The sequence below is a fragment of the Diabrotica virgifera genome, chromosome 9, assembly GCF_917563875.1.
Source record: "Diabrotica virgifera virgifera chromosome 9, PGI_DIABVI_V3a".
Taxonomy (NCBI): domain Eukaryota; kingdom Metazoa; phylum Arthropoda; class Insecta; order Coleoptera; family Chrysomelidae; genus Diabrotica; species Diabrotica virgifera.
The window spans coordinates 50958955-50978434 of NC_065451.1; the positions used below are offsets into that span (position 1 = coordinate 50958955).

At 32.0% G+C, this 19480-nt stretch overlaps 1 protein-coding gene across 7 annotated transcripts in view; it reads left to right on the forward strand.

Annotated features, from left to right (window-relative positions):
- LOC114332463 (AT-rich interactive domain-containing protein 2) overlaps positions 1-19480 on the forward strand; it is a 330994-nt gene that overhangs the window by 166075 nt on the left and 145439 nt on the right. The gene's annotated exons all lie outside the window — the stretch shown is intronic.

Below are 19480 nucleotides of genomic sequence, written 5' to 3' on the forward strand. Positions count from 1 at the left end.
TGGAATAAATTCATTTTCTCGAGAATGGACGATTTTGGCAAAAAATCCCGAAACAGGTCAATTTTTATTTTTAAATTACGACTTTTTGGCATATATATCATACTAGTGAAGTCACCCATCTGGGCGTGATGACGTCATCGATGATTTTTTTAAACAAGAATAGGGGTCGTGTGATAGCTTATTTGAAAGGTAATTCAATTCTCTATTCATCAATCTAAACAGTAACATTATTATTTATACAGGGTGTCAAAAAATTTTTTTTGAATTAAATTTATTGACATAAAAAGAATAATCTGTGTAATTTATTTAATTCAAAATACATTTTACTGCCATCAGAAAACAGGAAAAAATGTTGATTTGACAAATAAATATTGTTTTTTTTTTGCAAATTCAAAAGATATTAAAGCAGCCACCCACCTGCCTCTTGACAATTTGAGCATTTAATTTAAGCGAAAAGCAATTATTCTTTTTCAAATAAACATTTTGATCTGCTTTCTGAGAGCAGTAAAATGTATTTTGCATTAAATAAATTACACATATTCTTCTTTTTATGTCAATAAATTTAATTCAAAAAAATTGTTTTTCGACACCCAGGATAAATAATTATGTTAATGTTTATATTACTGAATAGAGAATTAAATTACCTTTCAAATGGTCTATCACACGACCCCTATTCTTATTTAAAAAATCATCGATGACGTCATCACGCCTAAATGGGTGACGTCACTAGTATGATATATATGCCAGAAAGTGGTAATTTAAAAATAAAAATTGACCTGTTTCAGGATTTCTTTACAAAATTGTCCATTTTCGAGAAAATAAATTTATTCCAACCTTTACGTGCTCACTGTATATGTTTCCTGCAGCCGATTTTGATGATATACGAGTTGGGCTAAAGAATGGAACCAAGCAAATATCTTTGAAACGAAAAGACCAATATTTTTGAAACTTTGCATGCAAGTACAGTGACGCAAAACGCATCTGTTGCTATACTTTTTGTTACTAGTTCACTTCCGGTTTCACCGGAAATACCCTTAACTTATTTACTTTAAATGGGACACCCTGTATATTTTTGCAGATTTTGAAAGAACTTTTTATTTGTAATTCATAAATACCAAGTTTGGAAGAAAAAACTATTAAAACAAGAAATAAATCTCTTTACAGTTAAAAAATAGGTTAATTTATTTACGTTAGACCAACGATAATAAAAATAAAAAAAAATCATTTAAAATGTTGAAAATGATAGTTTGAGGTGATTCCTCTAAATCAATTGCAATATTTGTTTAATAACTTCGTTCAATTCATTAAAAATATTACACACCTCGTCATGAGTTCTAACACGATCACCATGACCAATATAATATTTCAATGCGATCTCTTTCACTTAAATGAACCATTTTGAATAGAACTTATTTCTGTCAATTAGTTCAGTAACAGTTACCTACTATGCTAAATTCAAATAAATACAACAATAGTTTTAGTCTATAGTATGGACAATAGTACTCGTTTATTTTTAATACAAAAAATTATCTACAGACACTTTTTAACTATTTGTTTCTTCTAAATTTGGTATGTATGAATTAAAAATAATAAGTTCTTTCAAAATCTGCAAAAATATACAGGGTGTCCCATTTAAAATAAATAAGTTAAGGGTATTTCCGGTGAAACCGGAAGTGAACTAGTAACAAAAAGTATAGCAACAGATGCGTTTTGCGTCACTGTACTTGCATGCAAAGTTTCAAAAAGATTGTTCTTTTCGTTTCAAAGATATTTGCTTGGTTCCATTCTTTAGCCCAACCCAGTACATATAAACAGTTTTAGTTATAAACAAACGAAGCTCAAAAAACGGTAAATTTTCGCTTTTTTCGTCTATAACCAAAAAGTTAAGCATTTTAAACAAATTTGAGAGTAATAAACTCATAAATCGTCTAAAAAACTTCAATGTGGCGTTCGCTGAATATGTCTATCCTTATTAGTTGCTTAGAAAATTGAAAAATAAATCATAAATTTTGAGTTTTTTAAATATTCATAACTTATGTAAAAATTAACTTAAAACCTTCTTATTACACGGACTGCTGAGACTTCTGCTGCTTAAATCATACCCTAAATTCCAAAGCAATTGGTCAAATAGTTCAAAGGTTATTTAGTTTGTTTATCCCAAATTAATTTTTTTTGCAACACTAAAGTCAGGAAATGATGAAGTTACAGTAATACATTGGATAGTTTATGAAAGAAGAAGATTTACACTATTAATTTAATTAAAAAAAAAATGACAAAAAATAATTCTAAATATTGCAAAAACATGTGAATTAAAAAAAGTGGGGCTAACTTCGTCCCTAATTGTTCTAGGACAATTGTTTTACTTTCTAAATGTGTATAAAAATTCAGTCTTTCTAAATATGAAAAAATAATTTTTCTACGGGTAACGGTTAAAAAGTTATTCTAATTGTTTATAAGTAAGCAAAAAATCGACATGTTTTTGCAAAATAATTTTACACTGTTTAAAATTACTTTTGTCATTTTTTTAATTAAGTTCACATACGTCAAAATAATTGTCAAAGTTAATTTAAATTTGGAAATCTCTCCGAAAAATATTAATTTTTGGCGGATTATTTGATTTATACCGTTCTAATTTAGTTTGTTTAGTTTTGTTAAACTTTTCCTTATTTAGTTTACATTTTGAAAGTGTTCATAAGTTAAACGTTACTTGAAAACTCCTCTATGGAGTCATCTAGTGGAGGCGAACCGCCTGATATTGAGAATTCGATGGATAGTAGCTGTGATTTACAAGATTTAAATGGATTTCTACCCAACCAGCCTCAAAATAAGATAAGTAGTAGTATTAATCTTAACAATATTAATGAAAAACAAAATACTTTAGTAAACTCAGATCAACCAGAAAAAACCAGGCCTGTTTATTTATACGAAAAAATTGATTTAGGACCTTTTTACATTTTCATTGAAAACTCCAGTTTAAATTTTACAGGAAAATTAAACGCTGTTAAAATAGGCGAGATCCTATTTACGTTACATCCAGAAATTGACAATTATATAAAAAAAATTGACTCAATCGGACGCAACCGAGTTAGGGTCTCATTTAAAAATTATAGTAGCGCAAATGCTTTAGTTACTTCCAAATTCCTTATTCAAAAAAATCTGACCGCATACATTCCAAAATTTCAATTGTTTAAACTAGGTGTAGTAAGGGATATAGATTCAGATATATCGGAAGAATATCTTAAAAATAGAATAAAGGAATTTGATCACCATTGCAAATTCTCGGTTGAGTATGTGAAACGAATAACAAGAAAAATAGTAGCAGATGACAAAGTAATATTTAATCCAACAAAATCAGTTATTGTGTCTTTTAAATGCCAGAATATACCAAAGTATGTAGTAATTAATCATGTCTTACACACTGTTGAAAAATACCAGCAAAAGGTAATTATCTGTTACCACTGCTATAGGTATGGGCACATGAGTAAGCAGTGTAAAAGTAATCCTCGCTGTTTTAAGTGTCATGAATCTCACCTTTCCGATTCTTGTTCTTTATCATCGTTTAACAAAAAATGTCTATCCTGTGAAGGTGAACACTTCACTAATGAATGGGAGATATGCCCAGAATTTGATCGCCAAAAGAAAATAAAACATTATATGTCTGAAAACAGCTTATCTTTTAAGGAAACAATTAAACTCTTTCCTAAGATAACGTATGCATCTATAGCAGCCAATAATTCCTCAATAAATTCTCATCAAACTCCAAATATGAATGCACCATCCTCTTCATATTCCTTTACTCAATTGTCCACGTCTCAAACATCTTCCAATCAGTTCGCTCTACCTTCAGTTTCAAATAGATATACAATAATAAAACCACCAAAATACAAACGACCTATCTCTTCCTCACCAGACCAAGTAACAATGGAACATCAAAAAATAATAAAGTTAAACCCCATGTCCAACAGACCTGGTGGTATTATCACCTCTTCTTCGTATCAATCTACATTTAATCCAGAACAAGGATCTAAAATACATGAACCATCAAAAGAATTAACAGAATTAATATCAAATATAGTTACAAGTATTATCTCTAATATAAATCACAAAAATTTTGAAATTCCAGAAAAATCAGTTCTAGTAAATTCAATTCAATCAGTTTTAAGTTCTCTCTTATATAATAATGAATAGATTGGTAATTTGTCAATGGAATTGTAGATCGGCTAACTCTAATAGAGAAAACCTTATCCACCTATTAGAAGACCAGAAAGTTGATATCGCATTATTATCAGAAACTAGATTTAAACCAGAAAAGTATTATAACTTTCACGGGTACAATATTGTCAGAGACGACCGCTTTTCAGTAACTGTTGGCGGTGGCTCAGCAATTTTAATAAATTCAAACCTATATTACGAGGAAGTCACCATGAAAGTAGATTTAATAAACGTCAATAAAGTAGCAATAAAAATAAAGTTTAAGTCATATACTGTCACATTTATATCTATGTATGTTCCCCCAGGAACCAAGTTATTGTTACAACAATGGAACAATTTCATAACATCTATAGAAAGACCATTTATAATAGGAGGTGACCTTAATGCTCACCACATTGCCTGGGGCCTAGACAACCAAACAGATATGAAAGGTAAAATCTTGATGGACTGTATAGACGATAATAATTTAATATTCAAAAATGATGGCTCTCCTACTTTCTTTAGGAACTTCTCGAAATCGGCAATAGACCTGACCATTTGTACTCCTGACTTAAACCACCTGATCACTTGGAAAACACTTCAAGACCTATTTGGTTCAGACCATACACCTATAAGAGTAGAGTTAGAGGATCAACCAACTCATACATATAATCCATATTCACAAAAGTGGAATTTAAAGAATGTCGACTGGAAATTATATGAACAGTATTCGGAAGATGTATTCTCTCAATTTAAAGATATAAATTCTTATGAACAAATTTTGCACAATATAAATACAACTGCATCCTACTGCATCCCCAAATTTAAAATAAAAAAACCGACTTCCAGAGGAAAATACTGGTGGGATTTAGAATGTGAAGAAGCAGTCAGAAGAAGACAGGAAAGTTTTTGTATATTCAAAGAAAATCCAAACCATGAAAACCTACTTAAGTATAAAAAAGATGATGCACATGTCAAGAAGATCACTAAACAAACTAAAAGAAATAGCTGGAGAGATTATGTCGGATCCCTAAATAGGTCAGTCCCTATTAAAGATGTATGGTCAAAAGTTAACCGAATAAAAAATAGAAAAACAAAGAACAAAGTCCCTGTTATTCTGTCGGAAGCTTCGTGGATAGAAGAGTTCCATCAAAATATCACACCGCCGTCTGCAGAATTAGTAATTCCTGATTTACAACTAAATGCTCTGTACGACTATCCAGAACCAATCCGTTTCCTAGTCAAACCATTTTCTGCCACTGAACTAAACTTTGCGTTGAAGAAAAACTCAAATTCAGCACCAGGTGCCGATAATATCCATTACTCGATGCTATCAAATCTTTCAAGAATTGGTAAGGCTGCACTACTAAATATATATAATGAAATTTGGATGCGCCGCATAAAGATTCCTGACGATTGGCACGTTTACACTATTATCCCGGTTTTAAAACCAGGAAAATCATCAAAGAATTGGGATTCTTACCGTCCAATCGGTCTGGCTTCCTGTATACTAAAAACATATGAGAGACTTATTAAAAACCGTCTGGAATTTTGGCTAGAAAAGAACGACCTATTACCAAGAAGTCAGTTTGGTTTTAGAAAAGGTAAATCCACACAAGATAGCCTCTGCCACTTTTTAATAGACATTTATAGTTCCTTTACTTATAAGAAAGCAGTTAGTGCTTTGTTCTTAGATATAAAAGGGGCTTACGACAACGTTAATCTTCATATACTATACGCGAAAATGTTGGAAATAGGAATACCCGAGATAGTAACATGGAACATCATTAACTTATACATTAATCGAGCAGTTCACGTTAGATTAAATGGAGATCAATCTAACTCCCGATACACATCTTTGGGACTACCTCAGGGTAGCATCCTAAGTCCTATATTATATATACTGTATACTGCTGACTTAGAAACTAAACTTCCTCAACACATAAAAATCCTACAGTACGCTGATGATGTTGCGATATATGCAGAAAATAAGTCAATAGATAGATGTAATAACTACCTTAAATCGACATTGAATATTATAAAAAAATGGGCTACCGATAATAACTTAACAATATCAGAGAGTAAATCAACCATTGTTACCTTCACTAAAAAACGATATGTTCCTCAAAGCCATCTACAATTTGATAATACTAGTATTCCTTATAAAACTTCAATAAAATTTCTTGGCGTATTTTTAGACTCCAAATTAAATTGGAAAGAACACACAAATTACATATTACGAAGAATGGAAAATGCAATGAATATCATGAAGACTGTAAGTGTCAGTAACTGGGGAGCTGATCCAAACATATCAATATTACTATACAGAAATTTGATAAGATCAATCTTAGACTATGGATCTATTTTTTATGGCTCAGCATCAAACTCTGTACTCCAAAAAATCGAGAGGATCAAAAATAAGGCACTTAGGTTATGCACTGGTTATCTTCGTAGCACACCTATATTGGTCATGGAATGTGAGCTTAATGAACCTCCACTTTCATTACGCAGGGAATACCTAAGTGAGAAATTTATAGTTAAAACAGCGGTTAACGATAAACTGCTATTAAATAAAATTGTTCATTTAACCACCTCATACCTAACTCATTATTACTGGGAAAAAAAGAAACTGCTTTTAGTTGTGGAAAGCTTCCTCAACGTTTCTAATTCCATTGGCGACATACACCAAATTGAACAAAGCTCGTCTCGAAAGCTAAATTATGAAGATTATTTATCTCCAGTTAACTGTCATTTAAGTAATATTCGTGCGACAGACTTCCTTACTAAAATAGACCACCTTCAGTGTGTACAAAAAAACTGGGGGAGTTATCAGAAATTATATACGGATGGTTCAAAAATGGAAGGAAAAGTTGGATATGCTATATATTACCCACAAAAAAGTATAAAAATAAACAACAGATTACCTGATAAAATGACAATTTTCACAGCTGAACTCATTGCAATCAAAGAAGCATACAAAATATGTATTAATCAAAAAGAACTCAATTATGTTATATTTACAGACTGCCAAAGCATTGTAAAGACATTGAAATACAATGTACATAATTTTGCAGAAAATTATATCATCAGTGACATCATAGCAATGAACAGTGAAGCTTTGAAATCGGGCAAAAATATAATATTGTGTTGGATAAAAGCACACATTGGTATAAAAAACAACGAAATAGTAGATGATCTGGCTAAAAAAGCAACAACGAAGGAATCCACTCTGCATACTTATCAACTTCCTATGGGAGACATAATTTCTATTATGAGATCTATCAAACGGACGAAATGGCAGGAACAATACAATAATTCAGACAAAGGAAATTATTACAAAAAAATCCAGCCTACACTTCCCATCAAGACATGGTTTAATCAAGTTTCCAACAAAGGCTTTATCAAAACTATTTGTCGAATAAGAAGTAATCACTGTCTGACTCCAGTCTACAAAAGAGAAATAGGACTTGTAGATAATGATGAATGTTTATGTGGAGAGCTAGCTGATCTACAACATATGCTATTAGAATGTCCTTTACATTTTATTGAAATATCAAACTTTTTTGCCAATCTAGTTCAAATTAATGTACAATTTCCTTTTAATCTTATATACCTTTTACAATCAAACAATCTAGATGTTTATAAAATTTTGTACAACCATGTTAATTGTTTAAAATTAAAGCTCTGAGAAAAAAAGAAAAAAAAATAAAAAAAAAAAAAAAATAATTAAATAAAATAAAAAGTTACTAAGATCTAAACCTCCGCGAGGTTGAATCGGGTTTAGGTCTTAGCGCGATAAAAAAATATACAAAAAAAAAAAAAAAAAAAAAAAAAAAAATGTAATAAAAAAAATGTTAAAAAATATAATAAAAAAAATAATAAAAAAAACAGAGTAAAAAAAAACAGTAGTACTAATAGTTTTAAATTTAGATACTAAGCATATATTTTGTAAAAGAGAGAATTCAAAACACATTGACTGGCCAGTTGGTTGCTTAAACCAGTGCCAATAAAACATAAACACACACATTTAATTAAGTTAATAGCATAAATGTTCCTCTTTCATAAACTGTCCGAAGTATTACTGTAAGCTCATAATTTTCTGACTTATAGTGTTGCAAAAAATGAATTTGAAATAAACAAATTAAATAACTTTTAAACTATTTGACCAATTGTTTTGAAATTTAAAATATAATTTAAGCACAAGAAGTCTCAGCATTCCGTGTAATAAGAAGGTTCTAACTTAATTTTTACAGAAGTTATGAACATTTATAAAATCTCAAAATTTATGACATACATGTGAACATGTGAACAAGTCGATTTAGAGCTCAGATGGTAACTAGAGCATATTACATGGAATATTTTGAGCATCCATGTTTAAGTTCACATATTTCATCTATGTTTCCTTGACGGATCACTTTTAAAGGTTTTTTACCCATATATTTTTATAATATTGTATTTAGGTGGTTAGCATGTTAGATCACGTAAGCACTGATGATGCTTGGTCATCCAATCGAAAACTAGTTCTGTGATGTAGCCCTTTTTAAGGATTTTTAAATATATAGATACCTTTTATAAAGGATTTTAGTCGTTTTTTGTATTATATGGTATACAGCCAACTACAGGAAAACATTTTCCTTGTGGACATTTAATAGATGTATTTTTAATAAACTTAAATATTACAAGTACCGTGAAAAAAGGACACTAAATGTACAATCCCGTGGAATTACACACAATGCTATAAAATTTACGCAGGATGAAGCAGAAGGAAATTTTACTATGGAGCAGGTAACAAATAAAAAATCGAAAACCTTTGAAAATAATTGATCTGACAACGTCGCGTAACCAAGTTTTCGATCGGTCTTACCTTGACGGTTTTAGATATTTCTGTCGACCTGTATAGGTAGTACAGAAAATATAAAACTTATCATTCACTTCTTTTGTTTGTTTTCTGTTGCTGATATTAAGGGGAAAGCAATAAAATGCAAAATTTTGAAGCCTGTCAAAATTTTCAATGTATTTTAAATGTAATCATTTTTTTCGAATCCTGAGAAAACTAATAATGATTCAGTCAATTTGTACTCTACGAGCTCCCTTGTGGGAAAGTTTTGGGGTAGTTATAATTTCTTTCATTATATATGGATTTTGGGCTGCTGAATCCGAATATGAGGTTTGCGGACAAAATTTCTTGAAAAAATCGCGAGAAAATCGAAAAATTTCAGCTTTTTTCCGCTTTTTTGCTCAAATCTCGAAAACTATTGACTTTTAGTAAATTGTCTGTTAACAGAAATTAAAGTACTTAAAATTATCTACCATTATCACTATGTATTTACTTTTTTTTTCAGATGAACCGTTCGGTCTAAAGTGCAAGTTGAAAATTGCCAATTTTTAACGGTCTCGGCAAAACCCACTTTTTACATTCCAAAACTTTAGTTTTTATTAGAATGCTGTCATTTGATAAATTTCTCCTAGTTTTCTGTACAAATAATAAATGTTAGTTCAGGGCTTCCCAAACTGTGCGTCGCGACGGCCTGGGGCGTCGCGGCTTTGTTCCAGGGGCGTCGCGTGTCAGCGCGGACTTTTATTCGATATTTTAAACTGATATATTATGACTGAAAGTAATATTAACTGGGATAACTGTGTAGGCGTGCGTACGGATGGTGCCCGAGCCAGCGGCGGATCCAGCATCGTTAAGAGGGGGGGCCGATTGGCTAAAATGAAAATCGGATCGAAGAACTGAAAAATACCTGTTCATTAATTTTTAAAAATCTATCGAATGACACCAAATACGACCCCCCACTCCAACCCCTGGAGGTGGGGTGGGGCTCAATTTTAAAATCGAATTGGAAACCCACAGTTTTTATTGCAGAATTGGATTCCTTACGTAAAAGTAAGTAACTTTTATTCGAGACATTTTTTCTATTCCATAGAAATAGAATAATATAGAAATAGTCTGTCTCGAGAAACACACTTCCAAATGAAAAACTAAAAAGCACGTGTTTAATATTTTTCAAAAACCTATCGAATGACACTGTATCGTGTTTGGTGGCATTCGATTATTCGATAGGATTTTGAAAAATATTCAACTTGTGTTTTTTGATTTTTCATTTGAGAGTGTGTTTCTATAGATATTAAACAATTTCTATAAATTACCTATGGTATCACGATAAATCGTTTTTCAGATTATAGCGCTATCTATCCAGAATTCGAAAAAATGTCGCGAATAAAAGTTGCTTACTTATAAATACAAATCTGCAATTAAAACTGGGGGGTCTCCATTAAATATTTTAAAGTTACCCCCATCCCACTTCCAAGGGATTGAGTAGGGGGTCGTGTTTGGTACCATTTGATAGATTTTTAAATATTATTGAACACATATATTTTTCATTTTTTCGATCCGATGTTCATTTCGCGAAATATTCAACGGTTTCGCTACTTTTGGGTTGGGACACCCTATATATAAATTTGATGAAATAAAAATAAATATATGTAGTGAATTATCATTGAAATTTAAAAAAACCTACAAAATGAGACTTTTATAATTTAACAACTTACAGTGTTTCGGAAATGTAATAATGAATTAACCGAATGTAATTTTCAAAAAATCAAAATACTTTACTTTTTTCAAGGCAAAAAAATTCATGTCGAAATAATAGTTTTAATTTTATTTCGTAATGGGAAAGTACGTCATGTGACACCTCATTTAAAATCGTTTTAAATACTGATTACAAAAACGTATAATACGTACATGCGCAAAATTTTGGTCAAATGCTTTTTAAACGCACTTTTTTTTTCGAATCCTGAGAAAACTAATACGAGAACCTTTGAAAAATTTAAACGCAGAATAAAATATTACATCATTACCGAGGGCCAAAAGTCCATTAAAATAAACAAAAAGTTTCTTTTGAATGATATATTTTAAATTAACACGCTGACGGACAGATCGTCTATAGACGTCTAATTTCCATTGATGTAATGTGACACAACGTCTATAGACGTTGCATTTTCCCCTATTCTACTTTGCAAAATACATATAGTGTCACAACACTTGCTTATACATTTGACGCACTGTCCGTCAACGTGTTAAAAATCATACTCAATTTTCTCTTTTTTTCACCCCTGTAACTTATTAAAATAAACATTATAGAAGTTTTCAGGGACTTTCGACCCTCGGTAATAATGTAATCTTGCATTTTGCGTTTAAATTTTTCAAAAATACTTATTAGTTTTCTCAGGATTATAAAAAAATGAATGCATTTAAAAAGCATTGGACAGACATTTTGCACAAGTATTGCCTATACATTTTTGTAATCAGTATCTCAAAAGCTTTTAAATGAGGTGTCACATGATGTACTTTCCCATACGAAGTTTAAAATTTAATTTATTACCATAATTTTATATAATATGGATGATTGCATCCCGCGACATAAATGACTATCTATCGTACTCGTGTAGAAATACTCACTTTTGTCAAACGTGATATAAAATAAACTTATATAATATATAAGACATACATTTTATGCATATAAGACATACCTTTTTTCGTAAAACTCTCGAAAGTAGAATTGGTATTTACTGCATCATCGTTGATTTTTATCGGACACACTGAAAAATCGCATGACTTGTTTTGAATGCTCTCAGAACTTAAAAATTTGATCCAAGATCAGTAGGTGACATAGTATGATCTATCTGATAAGATGTACCTTGAACCTTGTACATATTTATTATCATAATTACTATTAATATTATTACTTACCCAAATTACGTTGATTTTTAAAAAAATATTCAGTTATATTGCGAAATTTGAATTTTTTACTTTTTAAGTTCTCGGTAGAAGCTTCTGATTCCTTTCGTTTATTTGACATCTTAACTCTTCGTAAATCACAAACTATATTAATATAAAAAAAGAAGAATAAACTGAAAATACTATTAATCACGCTAACATTTTACAAACTAAGATCTGTACGAATCAGTAGAGATGTTACTTGCATCAATACCAAAAATACACTAATTGACTAATTACTAATAATTAATAAGGGTGTTCTTTTTTCGTGGTCAGCTAAATCGGCGCGGCGCGGCGTCTGAACATATTTATATTTTCGGCGAATTAATATAGTTTTTGCTAGGCGCGCAATTTTCGAGAGATTTTCGGCGATTCTGTTATCTGCAAACGATTTTATAATTATACGTGGAGATGCTTAAGTATGCGTTCACAGTATACAGGATTACATATTTTTTAAATATGCTTATTGTGATCATTTTTAATTCTTAATATATAAGGATTATAAATTACTCATTTCCAAAAACACTGGCGTCCCTGGCCCGTTTTACCCAAGCCCATACATACTGTGCCCATACTAATAAAATATATTTATATATAATTCATAATTCATATAATATTGTAATTTTAAAACTGTATAATCCATTTGAAAAAATAAATGATTCTTGTAATCTTTATATTATAATTTAAAAAAATAAATCACTTAGGTTGAGAGGGTGGGCCGATCGCCCCCATCGCCCCCCCCCCCCCCCCCTGGATCCGCCACTGGCCCGAGCGATGCCTGGACAGTATGGAGGACTACACCTGAATTAAGTGTTGTGATGGATAGCATTATTAAAGTGGTGAACTACACACGACCCGTGAAATCAAGTCTTTTCAAGAACTTTGTGAAGAAATGCCTTTAATTTATTAATACAACTCTCGTTGGCTGTCCAAAGGCAACGCACTCGCACATGTACACGAATTAAGAAATGAATTTTACACGTATCTACATACAGAATCGTATAATATTGCGCAAAGCTTTATTAATTCAGAGTTTATAATAAAATTAGCATACCTCTGGACATATTTAAGACATTAAATGATCTTAATAAGTCTTTCCAGGAAAACAATACTCATATCCTGCAATTGGCAAATAAAATTACTGGGTTTCAGAAGAAGGTGCTCTTATGGAAAAGAAAATTAGAATATCAAGAAATTGACTGTTTCCCGGCTTTACAGTTAAAGTTATTCTACAAGAAAAATCGACAGAAATCCTCGATTCCTCTTTAAAAAATATATTTACGCAACATATGTCATCATTGAGCGAACACTTTGAGAAATATTTTCCCCAAGATCTGGAGCAATATGACTGGGTCAGAAACCCTTTCCAGTCATCCATACAATCGACACTTTTAATAGAGAAAGAAGAGCAACTAACAGAATTGTCCTGTGATTTTAGCCTTAAGCTTTTGGAGCTGTTTCTTATGAAGATCATGCCATCAGTGCTTCTGCATTAAAGGTTTTATTACCATTTGCGACTTCGTACCTGTGCGAAACGGGCTTTTCTGTGGTTGCAGTAGTAATTAAAAACAAGTACAGGTCAAACATAAACGTAGAAAAAGAAATGAGAGTGGTAATTTCCAAACTGAAGCCCCGGTTTCATAAGCTGTGCTCAAAAAAGCAAGCACATTCGTCACATTAACCAGCCAGTTACGTAAATATTTATTACCTTTACCTTTACCAAGAATAAATATCCCTTTTTATTTTTGTGTCTATAATATAATAAATTTCTAATTCTTAATTTCTTATAAAAATTTCTTAATTTCTAATAAAATTTATAAATGTTCAAATAGTGTTTTTGTTATAACTATAACCTGTTACTATGCTAGTACTAAAATTTGTAAGTATTATGGGAGGTTGGATTGAGGGGCGTCGCAAAAAAATAGCAAAGTCCCAAGGGCGTCACAGTAAGAATAAGTTTGGGAAGCCCTGTGTTAGTTCATAATATGAACATGGTATGTCTCTTCTCACAGCTTCCATGAATCCATTCCATCCTAAAATATCGAGAATGTCTCTGCTTTTCCCTTAGAGCCACAGAAGATCAGGCACAGATGGACTCACAGTTTCAGTTGGTGTGAACATTCCCTTCGGATCTTGATTTCTGATAAACCTTGAGGTTTTATCCTTTTAAAATGTATTAGTTGAACAGCTCTCTCACTTCCATAAACGTCAGGTGCGGGTTTAGTTTTTAGTCGAATGGATTGGTTAGGAGCTATTGCATGTTTTGGTGCAGTACAAGAAATGGCACCCATGACGTAAAAAGTGTGGTATCCGTCGATTGTATGTACGTTAACCCTTTCTGTCCCAACGCTGCATATATATATATATATATATATATATATATATATATATATATATATATATATATATATATATATATATATATATATATATATATATATATATGTTTTTGAAACAGTGGGTCTGTATTCCCAGCCGCCGTATATATACGTTCAAGGCTTTATGGTCTCAATTTACCAAAGCCGAAAATATGCGTTGCTAAAATTTTAGACTCATTGATGTTTCAATGCCGTAGAAATATGTCTGAAAATGTTAGATTATTGTTCCCAAAGCCTCAAAATGTTGGCACCTAAGACAGGTCATGCGGACCCATTGCCGTATATATTTGTTCACATTCTTTAGATATATGCTATATTGTAGCGCCGGTGGCAACGCTTATAGGTAGCTGCTAGAAGGCAAGGCGTTTGTATCCACAGAAAAAACCAATAAAGAAAAGAAGCGAATCGAGATACATGTGTGCAAGATGCGGAGTCGGCCTGTAGTGTCATGTTTTGAGGAGTACCACACAAAAGAAAACTTTTAATGCTAATTTACATTACATTATTTTTTATAGTTATCAAGTTAGTTACATTTTTTCAAGTTGGTTTGGCTCTCTGATGAGTACTTTTGAAAAGAAAACGTGTAAGTTGGTTCAAAAAAACTCATTAAAAAACATGTTTTGGTCATTTATTTGTTTATTTATATGCGACGTATATATAAGGCAATGGGACTCTAAGCATGAAAAAATCTTTGGGATTGAGGGTCCAACATGCAAATTAAGGCCTGGCATAGAAAGGGTTAAAATCAGCGTTTTCGTACACCTGTTGTGTAAAGCAGGCTGGTCAATTTTCTGCGGATCACCTGCGATTGCTGACACTTCCAGATAACCAACGCACTTGCTCAAAGTCTTGTAGCGGCAATAAGGCCCAGATAGTTGGTCTCACCATTCCTTGCAGAGTTGGCCGTTTTCTCTACAAAAAGTACGGCTAAAGAAAATAGGTTGATGTAGTTTCCTCTTTGTGGTTTTGTTCATCCCATACAGAAGCTGTTCGCCTGGAAGTGTCAGCATTCGCAGGCGATCCGCAGAAAATTGACCTGCCGTGCTTTACACAGCAGGTGCACGATAACACTGATTTTAACGTACATACAATCGACGAATCCCACACTTTTCACGTCATATGTGGCATTTCTTGTATTGCACCAAAACATGCAGTAGCTCCTAAGCAATCCATTCCTCGGATAAAAAAGAAACCCGCATGTGAGGTTTATGGAAGTCAGGGAGCTGTTCAACTAATTCATTTTAAAAGGACAAAACCTACCTCAAGGTTTATCAGAAATCAAGATAACAGATCCGAAGGAAATGTTCACACCAACTGAAACCGTGACTCCATATGTGCCTGATCTTCTGTGGCTCTAAGGGAAAAGCGGAGACATTTCCGGCCTCTTAGGACGGAATGGACTTATGGAAGCTGTCATAAGAGACATACCATACCTTATGAACTAACATTTATTATTTGTACAGAAAACTAGGAGAAATTTATCAAATGACAGCATTCTAATAAAAAATAAAATTTTGGAATGTAAAAAGTGAGTTTTGCCGAGACCGTTAAAAATTGGCAATTTTCAACTTGTACTTTAGACCGAAGGGTTCATCTGACGGTTCGTCTGAAAAAAAAAAGTAAATAGTGATATTTGTAGATAATTTTAAGTACTTTAATTTCTGTTAACAGACCATTTACTAAAAGTTAATAGTTTTCGAGATTTGAGCAAAAAAGCGGAAAAAGCTGAAATTTTTCGCTTTTTTCGCGATTTTTTCAATGTTCCGGCAAGAAATTTTGTCCGCAAACCTCATATTCGGATTCAGCAGCCCAAAATCCATATATAATGAAAGAAATCAGAACTAACCCAAAACTTTCCTAGTCAAAACACATTTTTATTGAATCATAAGTATTTTTGAAAAATTAAAACGCAGAGTGAAAGAATACTTTATTACCGAGGGCCGAAAGTCCCTTAGAATGAATAAAAAGTTTCTTTTGAATGAGATATTTGAAATTAAAAATCACACTAAATTTTCTCTTAGTGTTTCACCCCTGTAACTTATTAAAATAAACATTATATAGTGCAGTCACTGAAGGTGGATATGAGCTATTACCTCCGATTTCGTTGAACCTCCATCGATTTGCATGAAAATTGGTGAGTGGTTAGAGGATATCTCAAGGAACAAAGGTGACATGGTGCCAACTTGCGCTTTTACCCTGTGCTGGATGCCACCCCTCCTCGAAGGTGAAAATTATTTTATTCAAAATAATCCCACAATTCGACAGAGGGACAAATTATGTAAATTATTTGACAAAAATTGAAAATTTTGACCTGTAGAGGGAGATCCAGTGATCACCCTCTTTACATAAATTAAATTAAAACAAATTAAAATAAATTTAGTTATCACAGATTATTCGAATCTTCTTGCTAGATCCACTACTTTGAATCTCTTCAGGCGTCGTACATCATTGTGGTCATCAGTATGGTTGCTGGCTAACTCATTTGGATGAGATTCTAGTCTCTTGGAATATTTTTTGTAATATTCCGTTATTACTGTTTTTATGGATGGCACATTTTTTACAAAAAGAAAACAACTAGGAATAAAATTTCGAGAAATGTACTGGATCATCGGTCGTAAATCTCAACTATCACTTGAAAACAAACTGCTGATATATAAAACTATATTAAAACCAGTGTGGACCTATGGTATCCAACTTTGGGGGACAGCCAGTCAAACTAACCTAGAAATATTGCAGAGATTCCAGAACAAAGTCCTTAGAACAATGCTGAATGCCCCTTGGTACGTGCCAAACTATGTGATAGAGCAGGACAAATTATAAGCAAAATTTGTTATATAAAGTTATTAAAATAAATCAAAACTTTTTGAGTTATTAAAGATCAAAGATTTTAATTTTTCGTGAGACAAAGGCATGTTTTTAACCGATTTTTCATAAATAACTCAAAAACTATAAGTTTTTACAAAAAAGTTATTATCAAAATTGAGGCTAATAAAAATCAAATAAACTCCTTACTAAAAAAACCTTTCTATGTTAACTAAAAGTAAGTTATAGGTAATTGAATGTATATTTCTTTCGTCGAGTGCCCAAATCTAAGTATTCCCAAATAGATAGCATTCCCAAAGTGCCCAAATTGATAGCATTAAAATTTATGCAGTAAAAATGTTTCTAAATGTATCTTTTAAAAATTTTTCCAAAAAATGTTAATTGTTTTTTTGTAAATAACTCCGTTAATTTTTAAGATATCAGGTTCACCTAAAAACTAGATAGAAGTTGATTCCAAAAGCTATTAAAAAATGTCGATATTAGTCTTTTAAACCTCTCACTTTTTTAACAATAAAAGGTTAAATGGCCCCGGTTACATGGTTCTCGCAGAAAACTTGAAATTTAAACGTTTCTATCTCGGTTATTTTTACTTTATCGTACTATATACGTAGTATAGTATAATAGATAAAGTTATAGGATCGTGCAAAAAAAATTTTTTCAGATTTCACTTTTTTTCGACGTTTTGAGTTCCCCTGAGTCTAAAAAGCAAATAAAAAAAACATGTCGGAAGTATGTACGTACGTACGTACGTACGTATGTACGTACGTATGTCGCCACCGCCCAGCAAAAACTACTGGACCGATTTTGATGAAATTCGGTATGAGTAAGTTTAAGAGAATTTTGTCGAGAAACTAAGCTTTTAAAAAAAATCTCTCAAAGGGGGGCCGAAATAGGGGGGTTATTTAGGGTCCATTTTTGCAAATTTTGACAGAAATAAATGAAATTCAACTCAAAGTAAGCTCATCGATAGGTAAATAAAAGTACGGAATTTGACATTTCCAAATTCAAAATGGCGGCCAACATGGCCGACCGCCCCCCCGACACATTTCCCTATCTATCTAAAAAGTTTTTGAAGATAAGTTTAATTTGAGAAAGTCGTTATATAGCCTAAAGATGGGGCTATAAGAAAGATGTTATCGTTTTTCAGAAAAAGTTACGGGTTGCCTATATTTAAGGGGTCAAATTTTGACATAAATTTGAACTAGATTTTCTCAAAAATGGCTCCAAGGAATTTTTTTATTTTTTGATATATTTTTGATATCCTATCAGTAAATTGAATGACATTAGTCATATATCTTAATTCCCCATAGGAGGGGAGTTATGAATTTTTTATAAAAAAATATTCGAGTGCCCGTAACTTCCTTCTTAATAGAAACTAAAATTTGAAATTTTGCAGACATATATGGTATTTTATTATCTATTATCACAATAAATTTTACCAAAAACATGGCTTCCGGTTGAACCGGAAATGAATAAAAAATCTTAATTTTTTTGATACGCCCTGTATATTTTAACACATTTTGAAAGAATGCAAAATTACCTTTCCAATGACATAAAATTTATTGCTGTAGCTCAAAAACTCGAAAAGTTACGGTAAATAGAAATTTTGCTATAATCTTATGTGTGTCCTCTCTCACGCGTTCATAGCAGAGCATTATTGTAGAGCAGTCAATGAGGGTATTTGGCTCCGAATTCCATCCTACTACATTGATGTACTTGATATTTTCACAGTAAGTAGGGAATAGCTCAAGAAACAAAATCTACCCTATATACTATGGCGCTTTTATCTTGGGGCGGTTCCCACTTCTTCAAGGGGGTGGAAAATTTGTTGGTCAAAATAAGCACGGAAGTGGCTGAAGAACCTATTTCTAAGCAAAAACTGGTCTATACTTTTTTTTGAGAACTCAATACTTTTTGAGTTATGCGTAGTTGAAAATTGGCCATTTTCATTGAAAAATGACACCTTTTCGGACGGATTTTTTGTGAATACCTTAAAAACTATGCATCGAACTAAAAACTCTATATAAAACATTTTTTAGATTATAAATAATAAAGAGATTCGTTCCTTCGTAAATGTTCTATTTATAATACAAAAAGAGATATGGTAGGTGAAAATAGTTTGTTTTTTGGTGCATGCTCAAATTGGTGTATTCAACTTGAAATAACAGAGGAACGGTAGGTTTTAGGTGTATAATGCTACCATCACCTTTTGTCGTGTTTGAAAAGGCCTTTAAAACGAGCACCGTTAAATGTCGGTTACTTACAAACTAAGCGAGATATGGTGCAAAAAGTATAATGACTAATGTAC